We start from the raw sequence: 11718 nt of genomic DNA, 5'->3' as shown, positions 1-11718 counted from the left end.
TCAAACAACTTAGCCTTTCTCCGCCCTCAAACCACTCAGCACGTGTCTCCTCACTACCACACTCACCAACATGAGAACTTCCTTGGGATCACCAGGCAGCTAAGCACCGTGGGTGTGCAGGGGTCTATGCTCGATCACAAAATACAAGAGTGTGGCTACTTTCCACTACCCACCGTCAGCGTGCAGGGTCTATTCTCGGTCACAGTACAAGAGTATGGCTACTTTCCATTTTATTAAAACAAAGGAGGAGAAGTTTAAGTTGGGTGCTGAGAGCTAGCTGAACAGCCAAGCTCTTACTGCTCCAGTAGAGGACCAGAACTTGGTTCCCAGCACCCACTCTGGAAGACTCACAGCTGCCTGTAAGTCTAAGTCTAGAGGGTCTGATGACCTCTTCCGGCCTCTGTAGGTACATGCATGGGAGTGTGCGCGCGCGCGCGCGCGCGCACACACACACACACACACACACACACACACACACACACAGGGAAAAAAGATGCAAAGGCTTGAAACTTCCCTGGAATTCTCTCCTTTCTCTCTGCCCCTTCAGGACTCATGAGCAGAACAGAGACTTCACAAGACGTCACTGCAGCCTGTGAGAAACGTAAAAGCTTGTTGGGAAGAGAGCAGTCCCTCTAGAGCAGTGGTTCTCGGCCTTCCTAATGCTGCGACCCTTTAACCCAGTTCCTTGTGTTGTGACCCCAACCATGACTTGTGTTTGTTGCTACTTCATAATGTGTTGCTGTTATGAATTGCAATGTAAATATCCTTGTTCCCTGATGGCCTTAGGTGACCACCCAAAGGGGTTGTAACCCACAGGTTGAGAACCACTGCTGTAGCATTAGAGGTGTAGCACCCACCAGCACCTGCCTGCGTGTCTCGCAATAGCTGTATCCTACAACAGTCCACTGTGTAGTGAAGTCATTATTAGCTGAAACGCCTTTCGAATTTGCCACTTGGCATTCATTCCCCTCCTTATCTGCCTGTCTTCATGGTGGTCCAATCTGGTGTCTGATCAGTTTCAGGTTAACTTGGAGGCTTGTCTCTGTTCATTATAGTTTACAGGAATGGTGTTCACATGACTGACAAGAAAAGTAAATTGGTTCTTTATAACCCTACATTAACAGACCCACCCACGGTTCCCTACTGATAGGGAGCTGTTTGTCGATGGAGCGGAAGATCTGTTTTTATACAGGACAGCAGTCCTCAACCTGTGGGTCATGACCCCTTCAGGCATCAAATGACCCCTTCACAGATGTCCAGTATCAGATACTTACATTACAATTCATAACAGTAGCAAAATTACAGTTATGAGTTTCACAGTGTGTTTTCATATTCACCAACATATGAACAGGAACAGACTTTAGTCCCCTGCGCTGTTGCACCTTCAAAAATACCCATAACATACAAAGAAACTCAACTCTGTGAGTAATTATTTAAAAGACAGAAAGCGAGACCGAAATGCCTGGGGAAAATCAGTGGCTACTCAATTGAAAACCACCATATAGCTCTGCTTGCAGGCTCTCTCCTGAAACAAAGCTGTTATCGTCCCCAGGTGGCAAACGTATTTAGAAACATCCAGCCAGCATCCTCCTCCTGAGTTTAAGGATTACCTTGCTTCCAAGATAATACCCGAGTAAAGCTGTCAGTTGTCAGCAACGGTCACATGTATGGTGTGGTCATCCACGCTTAGGGCAGGGTGCTCACCAATTAGCCAGGAAATGAGGTGTGAACTGGCCTACTGCTGAGCAAGCATCACCTTGGCCGGAGAACCGTTGACCATCTTTCCCAATGTCTTTCCCAATGTCTTACCCCGACCATAGCTAAAAGAAATCGGGGTTAACTGACCTGTTTCCCTGGCTAAGAAGGGTGAGTGCTTTTACAGACAGAAAAGTTCTCATGAAAATAGAGGCCCTTAAAAAGATAAACCAAGGTATTAGTTCCCACTATAAGTCTTCCCTAACTTGAAGTAGATAATTCTGAAATAGGTTTCAATGCAAACCTCATTGGTTTTCATCTACTCACTGTTCTTGTTTCCTGACAACTGCTTAGTTTTTATTTGGGAACCCAAACACGTGAGCAAGAGGAAGTGAGCTATCCTGGGCTGGTCGGCCCACCTGGACACCCCACTACAAAGATTTGCTAGGGTTTTCCCAAAGGGCTAGCTTGACTGTGGAGTGGCGATTCCTAGGGAACCTGTTTCTGTTTACCACTGCATCACCCAGGCAACGGCAGACCAAGGAACACCTCAGCTGTCTATCTTGGTGGGCTGAGTTTACTGGGGGTCACGTACAGGAGCACAACTAAGGGGTTACTCATAGGAATGTGGGTGAGGGGTTCCTTACTGGAGCGTCGGTGCGGGTGATCTGAACACTACAATCTGCCAATTGCTCCTCTACTACGTCAGAGAAAATGCCCATATTCTGTTTTCTTTAGTCCTTAAAGCACTCATTTTTATTAGCTCCTTGACCATATTCAGTCTTCCGAGATTCCTTTCCCCACCCACTCAACTTAGGGGTCTCTTCCCCATTCATCCAATCATCCAGTCCAATTCGCACTGTCGCTGTGCTCATGGAAGTCTGGCCTTCCACTGGGTGGTCTGCTTACCGGCTCTAATATTCTTGGCAGAAGCTGACATCCCCATCTGTTGTTTTAACTTCGGCCCAGTGCTTGTGGCTTAATCTACTGCTATTTCAGAGAGCAATTGCGACTCCTCACTTACCGGCCTGCTTCTCTGGCAGTGGCCCAGGCAGCAGCCTGGCAGGGATTCTGCCCCCACAGGTACTGGCTCTACCACTGTTGCTAAAGGTAGCTTTAACTGAATCTCTATCAATCTATTTATAAATAAACCTTGAGATTCAAGGGCTGGGGTGAAAACCCGCTAGCTCAGAGAGGTTGAGTAGCAACTAGCTAACCTCTGATCTAGTTGGCATCTCCCAAAGAGCGTATCCTTTCTGCTCTGCCAATAAATAAACAAAACCCGGCCACTCCAAATCCCTCCCTGCTTCTTCCAATGCACCTCTCTCTTCCGGATGCCCTCCGAGGCTCTGTGGTTACTTTCTGTTAACTAGTTGCTAACTCCGCCTCCTGGCAGAAGATTAATTTTATTTAGATTAACTAAATGCAATTTTGTTTATTTAGATTAACTAAATGCAAATTTGGGGTCCACAGTGTGATTCAATATTGTCCAACACCGGCTCAGCAGCTATTCATAGCTCCACAGCTGGGGCGAGACCTCTCGTCTGGCTCCCCTCTCCGTGAAGGTTTTTGGTTGGTTTGAGCATGCACGGGACCCAGTCTGCTGTCTGCTGTCATACCACTGAGTTCACGTGTGCAGCTGTCCTGTTACACACAGACGACAGTTCCCTTGTATTTCCCCACTGCCTCGATACTCATAGCTTTTACACCCCTTTTTATGCAATCAGCCCTGAGCCCTTGGAGGAGGGGCACGGTGTAGATGTTTCATTTCAGGCTGAGCACTCCAGTCTCCTATCTTTGCACTGTGGCCAGTTATGGGTCACTGTCAGTCACCATCCACAGCGAATAGAAGCCTCTCAGATGTGGCTGGAGGATGCATTGGTCTATGGGCACATGGTAAGTCATCAGGAGTCAGTTTAACAACATGTCCACTCTGCTGAATAATAGCCCTATCTCCTAGGGCCTATGATCTGTCCAGCCCAACAATGATGCCAAGTATGGGTTTCTTTTTTTTTTAATTGATTTTATTGAGCTCTACATTTTTCTCTGCTCCCATTCCTTCCCCCTCTTCCATTCAACCCTCTCCCATGGTCCCCATGTGCCCAATTTTCTCAAGAGATCTTGTCTTTTTCTACCTCCCATGTAGATTAGATCCATGTATGTCTCTCTTAGGGTCTTCATTGTTGTCTAGGTTCTCTGGGATTTTGATTTGTAGGCTGGTTTTCTTTGCTTTATGTTTAAAAACCACTTATGAGTGAGTGCATATAATTGTATTTCTGGGTGTGGGTTAACTCACTCAAAATGATGTTTTCTAGATCCATTCATTTGCCTGCAGATTTCAAGATGTCATTTTTTTCTGCTGTGTAGTACTCCATTGTGTAAATGTGCCACATTTTCCTTATCCATTCTTCGGTCCAGGGGCATTTAGGTTGTTTCCAGGTTCTGGCTATGACAAACAATGTTGCTATGAACATAGTTGAGCACATGTCCTCATGGCACAATTGAGCATCCTTTGGATATATACCCAAAAGATGTATTACTGGGTCTTGAGGAAGGTTGTTTCCTAATTTTCTGAGAAATCACCACACTGACATCCAAAGGGGCTGTACCAGGTTGCACTCCCACCAGCAATGCAGGAGTGTTCCCTTTACCCCACAACCTCTCCAGCATAAGTTGTCATCAGTGTTTTTGATCTTGGCCATTATTATAGGTGTAAGATGGAATCTCAGAGGTGTATGGGTTTCATCTTATGCAGTAGGACTTAAATCCAATCAGGAGGTGGTTGGTTAGGCCCATTTTCATGCCACGATTACACCAATGGTCATGTCTTCTATAGTAATACCAGTTATTGCCATAGTTTGCAGGGTTCACAACTAGGTCAGATCAATGCTTACTTTTCTCCTCTGGCAGCACGAATAGATAGTTTTCTCCAACAGTACAGAAGTTACCAACAGGGGTCAAACTTCCAGGTCAGTACCAGCATCACTTCGAGCTCTGCGACCCAAATAGGCATTGCCTTTAGCAATAAGCCTCGCTGTCAAGGTCTGGAGTATGAGCAATAGCATAACTTGTAACATTTGGGGTTCAGATAATCTCACTGGACAAAACCTTTTACATTCTTACTTTTGCCCTACTCCTTTATTTTTGGATAGGGTCTCTAATCCAGGCTGGCCTCAAGCTTCCTAAGAAGCTGAGGATGACTTGGACTGGAGTTTTGTCTCTGCATCCTGAGTTCTGGGATCGCAAGTGTGCGCTATCACAGTGGTTACGTGCTGCTGGGGGGCATATCCAGTGTTGTAATTAGGAGCAGCGGGCTACGTCCCCGGCACCTGGCTGCCCACATGGCTAGCTTTACCCGAAATAATTACACGGAAACTGTATTCTTTTAAACACTGCTTGGCCCATTACATCTAGCCTTTTCTAGGCTAACTCTCGCACCTGGACTAGCCCATTTCTAATATCCGTGTAGCTCACGAGCTGGCTTACCAGGAATGATCTTAACCTGCGTCTGCCTGGAGTGGGAGAATCATGGCGACTCCCTGACTCAGCTTCTTTCTCCCAACATTCTGTCCTGTTTACTCCTCCAACCTATGTTTTAACCTATGAGGGCCAAGCACTTTCTTTATTGCTTAACCAATGAAATTAACAGATAGAAAGATGACCCTCCTCCATCAATCCAGAGCCTCATGGGAGCTAGAGAAGCACCCTACCAACCAAACTACAGCCTGTCCTGTCCAAACATTCTCGGCTAGTCCATTAAATCACAGAATAGGTAGGATGGACATATATGCTAAATTCACCCTCTTCTAGTAAAACATGAAGTCTTACGGAAAAGTAAGAAAATGTAAGTATTCATGAATAAAAGACACCCTGGTTTTTCTTTTGATCAAAACCAAGCTTAAAGATCTAATTTTTGTGTGTGTATGTAGTTACCTACGTATATGAGTGTGTACCATGTACATGCCTGATGGCTGAGGAGGTCAGAAGAAGGCATCAGATTCCTGGGACTGGAGCTATGGGTGACTGTGAGCCACCATGGAGGTGCTGGGAATTGAACCTGGGTCCTCTGCAACAAGTGCTCTTAACTGCTGAGTCACCTCTCCTACCCCAAAAATGTCCTTTAAAAGCATTTATTACTGTATGTGCATGAGTGCTTTCCTGCATGTATGTATGCACGCTGTGTGCATGCCTGGTGCCTGCAGAGGTCAGAAGTGGGCGTAGGCTTCCTTGGGATGAGCTGCATGTGGGTGACGGGTGTTGAACCTTGGTCCTCTACAAGATCAGCAAGTGCTCTGAGCTGCTGGGGCAATTCTCTAGCTACCTGAAATGTATTTGTAATGAAGATTGGCTAATTAAGATTTTTAGCTAAATTAATGATAGCAACAATAATTACACTTTGAAGTGACATTCATTTTGTCTGAATTTCTGGATCTGTGCTTTTGTTGATGCTAAAATTACCTGTCATACTGGGGAGAACCATATTCATCTAAAACCTGATGACAAGGGGTGAGGCAAGCACCAAAGTCTTAGTAAGGACTTTTGAATGTCCCTTTAGCGAAGGAAGCTTGAATAAAAATGACCTCCCTTTCTCTAGCTGGTGCTGATGATGCTTACCAGGTGTTTTGTGTCACAGGGTTTGTGCACGGCAATCTTGTCAGCGTGATTGAACCTAGAATCGTCAGGGAAGCAAATCTCTGGGCCTGTCTGTGAGGAATAGCTCCATTGGTTTGAGGGGGAAAGACTCACCTTAGATATGGACAGTACCACAGGCTGGGATCCCTGGCTGAACAGAGGGAGAGTCAGGAGCTGGGCTGGCATCCCCGGCTGAACAGAGGGAAAGTGAGGAGCTGGGCTGGGATCCCCGGCTGAACAGAGGGAGAGTCAGGAGCTGGGCTGGCATCCCCGGCTGAACAGAGGGAAAGTGAGGAACTGGGCTGGCATCCCCGGCTGAACAGAGGGAAAGTGAGGAGCTGGGCTGGCATCCCCGGCTGAACAGAGGGAAAGTGAGGAGCTGGGCTGGCATCCCCGACTGAACAGAGGGAAAGTGAGGAGCTGGGAAGACGGTTCTGGGCTGAGAGTATGCACGGCTCTATCAGCAGACCTGAGTTCGATTCCCATTGCATGTCGAGCTCCTTACGGCCTGCAACTTGCACTCCCGGGGATCTGATGCCATGTGGCCTCCTTGGGCACCCACACATATGTGCATATACTCACACAGACACACATACATACCTATGGCTAACAAGAAATCTTTAAAAACATTTTAAAAAGAGAATGAGTTGAGCACAAACCCTTCTTTCCTAAAATGTTTTTCCCGGGTGTTTCGTAGCAACATCAGGAAAAGTAGCTTTTCCTGTCTGTGGAATAGGGCCTGAAACATTTTGTGGAATGCCACAGTTGTTAGCTCAAGCCATACCCAGAATCTGGGAGTCTCTTCAAAAGTAGCCAAATTCACTACATTAAATATACCCTCATGGTTTTTAAAGTTTTATACAAACAAAATGAAACATAATCCTATTATTCAATAGCAAACAGATAGGCAAAATTACATTATTCTAATGAGCCACAGAGTGGCTCCTGCACATTATCACTATTAATTACTCCCATTAATTCTTCTATTATGTACACACATCTTGTTACCGTCAGGCTCCTGGAAAATGTTTCCTAAATTGTGATAATATTTTGTTTGTGCTTTAACAAATAAAGCTTGCTTGATGATCAGAGTGCAGAGCTAGCCACACTAGTTAGTCACAGAGGCCAGGCAGTGGTGGTACACACCTTTAACCCCAGGACTCTGGAGAACCTGTGAGTTCAAGGCCACCCTGGGCTATGTGAGACAGAATCTGTCTAAAAGAGAAACAGAGCCAAGTGGTGGTGGCTCATGCCTTTAATCCCAGTACTAGGGAGGTGGAGACAGGAAGGGATATGGCTGGGTGGAGAGGAATATAAGGCAGGAAGAGACAGGAGCTCAAACTTTCAGTCTGAGTATTTCATAGAGATAAGAACTAGTGGCCAGCTGCTGCTTCTCAGATCTTCAGGCAAGCTTTATTTGTTGGAGCACAAACAAAACATTACACTAAATTATAATAGTTACTGGGATTTATCATCAAGTAAGTCTTCTTGTTAAACTACATGTATCCCAACACTTACGTGTAAGGAGAGATTTCCAATTGGGATATTAATAGGGAAAGGCAGATGCTTCCGAGGTCCCAAAGGTCTCATCCCTGAGCCCATGCAGTTGCTGTAGGCCTGAGTGCTGCTGCTCCAGAACAGCCTGGTTGGAGCTCCAGGCTGGAAGGATCCTGGTTCTGCAAGGCCTGTGTTACCGTGGAGACTATCCTCCATCAGGTTCCAGTGTAGACACTGCTGTGTGTCTCCATGGAGACTATCCTCCATCAGGTTCCAGTGTAGACACTGCTGTGTGTCTCCATGGAGACTATCCTCCATCAGGTTCCAGTGTAGACACTGCTGTGTGTCTCCATGGAGACTATTCTCCATCAGGTTCCGGTGTGGGCACTGCTGTGTCTCCATGTGATGAAGGAAGGTCATTGGCTAATAAAGAAACTGCTTGGCCTGATAGGTTAGAACATAGGTGGGTGGAGTAAATAGAACAGAATGCTGGGAGGAAGAAGAAGTGAGGCAGAAGCCATGCCTCTCCTCTTCAGGGCAGACGCGATGAAGCTCCGACCCAAGATGGACGTACGCTAGAATCTTCCTGGTAAGCTATACAGATTATTAGAAATGGGTTAGTCGAGGTGTGAGAGTTAGCCAAGTAGGCTAGATATAATGGGCTAGGCAGTGTTTATATGAATACAGTTTGTGTGTTGTTAGTTCGGGTGTAAAACTAGCCGTGCGAGAGCTGGGTGGGAAGAAAAGCAGGCCTGCCCGCAGCTCCTTCTACATCCATGGAGACTATCCTCCATCAGGTTCCAGTGTAGACACTGCTGTGTGTCACCATGGAGACTATCCTCCATCAGGTTCCAGTGTAGACACTGCTGTGTGTCACCATGGAGACTATCCTCCATCAGGTTCCAGTGTAGACACTGCTGTGTTGCTTCTATATCCGCTTCCTTCAGGACTGTTATCTGCATTGGTCCCTCCTTTCTATTCGCCCCCCCACACACCAATATGGGCACACCCAGTTCACCACATTCTAGAACAATAAACCGGCCACCAGGACACACATGTGTGACTTCCTTTATGCTGGGCCCATTTTTGTTCTTACAGCTTCTTACACTTCCTTAGATAATGGTTGCCTGATTATAAACATTATTTGTTTGTTTTTGAACTCCATTGCCAAGATTTTTTCCAGAGCTAACTATTCAAAAATTTATGATTTGGGATGTAATTGCCTTTGTGTGAGGTGTGTGTGTGTGACACTGGATACGAAAGGGACCACACATAGCACACACCACAGAAACCCTGCTGTAAGCCGTCTCTCCATACTCATCCCTGTCTATTTTCTCACCTAAATCTCATTATTAGCCCTGTGGTATTTTTAGTCATTAAAATTATCACTGCTATTTAAAGCTCAGGAAACATGTTGAGGATAGTCAATTAAAATAGATTTTTAAGGTAAAAAACACGGAGGGAAAGGAACAGGGCAGGGCCGCGCCCCACAAAGTCAGAGCAGCACACCCTGGATCACAAGGCTAGGGTAGCCCCATTGTCTCAGCTCAGCAAGCATGGCTCCTGTATTAGGTGCTGTGGGCTAGGGGAAGGGGAGTGGACAGTGGGAATCCACTTAGTGCAGCTGGCATTAGAGAGCTCTCCTGCTGAAGGGAGGAAATGTCCACTCATTCTGGTAACACCTTCAAAGTGCATCTGCTTACCCAGGAGGTAGAATGCCTGAGTGAGCAGAGGTGGTTAGAGCTGGGCCTTCACCAAGAGCAACAAAGCCAGAGGTGGAAAACAGTATTCTGTCTCTGTGTGTGCCCCGACACACTTGTATGCCATCCAAGTGTGCACATTCATACACACGCGCAATTCTGAGCAGTCTGAGGAATGAGGACTGGGACTTGGAAGGGTGTGGAAAAGCTAGATTACCCATGGTGTAAGGAAGGATAAACCACAAAGCTTGGCTTATCACAAGCATCAGGTTTAGATGGAAAGTGTGGTTCATACCCGTAATCCCAGCATGTAGAAGCAGCAGGGTCATGAGGTTAAGGCCAGCCGAGAGTAGGAAACCTAAAAACAGGCTAGATGGCTCAGTGTATAAAGGCATTTCCATCCTGGGGACCTCAGTGTGGAAGGAGAGTACCAATTCCTGCAAGTCAGCCTCCACACAGTGTATAAAGGCACTTCCGTCCTGGGGACCTCATTGTAGAAGGAGAGCACCAGTTCCTGCAAGTCAGCCTCCACACATCCTGGGGACCTCAGTGTGGAAGGAGAGCACCAATTCCTGCAGGTCAGCCTCCACACAGGTATAAAGGCACTTCCGTCCTGGGGACCTCAGTGTGGAAGGAGAGTACCAATTCCTGCAAGTCAGCCTCCACACAGGTATAAAGGCACTTCCGTCCTGGGGACCTCATTGTAGAAGGAGAGCACCAGTTCCTGCAAGTCAACCTCCACACATCCTGGGGACCTCAGTGTGGAAGGAGAGTACCAATTCCTGCAAGTCAACCTCCACACAGTGTATAAAGGTACTTCCATCCTGGGGACCTCAGTGTGGAAGGAGAGTACCAATTCCTGCAAGTCAACCTCCACACAGATGCCATGCTAAGAACATGGCCCCCAGCTAAGTAAAAATGGAATTTAAGCAGTATTAAAAAAAAAGCCATGAAAACCAGATAGGTTTAAATCATAGACTGAGTGGCAGGGAGCATTTCTGGCCTAGAAATATTGGGTAGCTGGTGTGAAGGTACAGATCTGGGAAACCAGGTCAACAAACCAGGGAATCGGCAGGAAGCCCGCTACAGAAGCCAAGGGACAGAGCCCCACAGTCCCTCTGGAGCTACTAATGCTTACAGCAGGTTGGTGCTCACCCCTAGCCCACACTCAATGCCCGGGCCCTGGTCAACGTATAAACAACGGCTGATACTGCACTGTAGGCAGCAAGGATACCTAGAGTGTCCTCTGCCAGAGACCAGGTATCCGTCCTGTCTGCTTTAGACCACCCCCAGCTTCCTGTCCATATTCTCTCCTGCTGTGCCATTTGTGCCTGAAGCCAGTCTTGCAGTCTTGACTTGGAGAACTGGGTGTGGAGTACCGTCCACCCTCTCACTAAAAAAGGCTTTCTCTAGGGACACAGGCAGTGAGCTTCTCAACTGGGAAGCAGAATCAGCACCCATGGCTCTATGGCAGCCTGAGCCCACACTGGGTGCTCCAGGACATCCATATCAGGGCAGTGCTGCTGGTTTGAGGGCCCACTACTGAAGCAGTACTTAAAATCACGAGAAGTAGATGTGCTTGGAAGCCAGGCCTCAAGAGCCCTGGCCTCTGACAGCTGGTTAAGCACACGCCACACCTTGGGAAGTCTGCAGAAGCACAAACCTGTGCTGCTCAAGCAGGAAGGGTGGGCCCCCTGCAGTCCTTTCACAGGAGCCTGAGGTCCAGAGAAGGAGAACTGGTTTGCTCAGCACCAGTTAGCAGGTGAAGAGAGAGTAGACCAAGCCTGGATACATCACATTTTCTACTGTACTCAACTATCTGGACCCTCACAGCAGCTTTGTTTTGACCAATCCTTCTGGAAGATCTACACATCCACATATGGCTCATGTGCACATCTAAGTATCTCTGGACCGACCAGGAAGGAGCGACTGCATGTGGGTCTATACGGTGCGACACAAGAACCTTCTGTGCTGACATATGACTGAGCAGCCCTTGATGGGAAAAAGGTCATCACCAAGAAAATGCTTGGCTATTGCATAAGAGAACCTACCAAGACCAGTATTCAACACTTAATTCCATACCAGGAACAAGGGCTTGGCCAAAGGTGACGACCTCAGTACAACAGGGCCATGTGATGGTGGGTGGTTCTGGATAACCTCCAACAGCCGTGTGACACCAGGCGGGGGTGGGAGG

Source organism: Microtus oregoni, unplaced genomic scaffold (genome assembly GCF_018167655.1).
Source record: "Microtus oregoni isolate MIOR12 unplaced genomic scaffold, Mior012 000002F_ref0000024, whole genome shotgun sequence".
NCBI lineage: Eukaryota > Metazoa > Chordata > Mammalia > Rodentia > Cricetidae > Microtus > Microtus oregoni.
The sequence above is the reverse complement of the archived record's forward strand: the minus strand, read 5'-3'. Positions refer to the sequence as shown.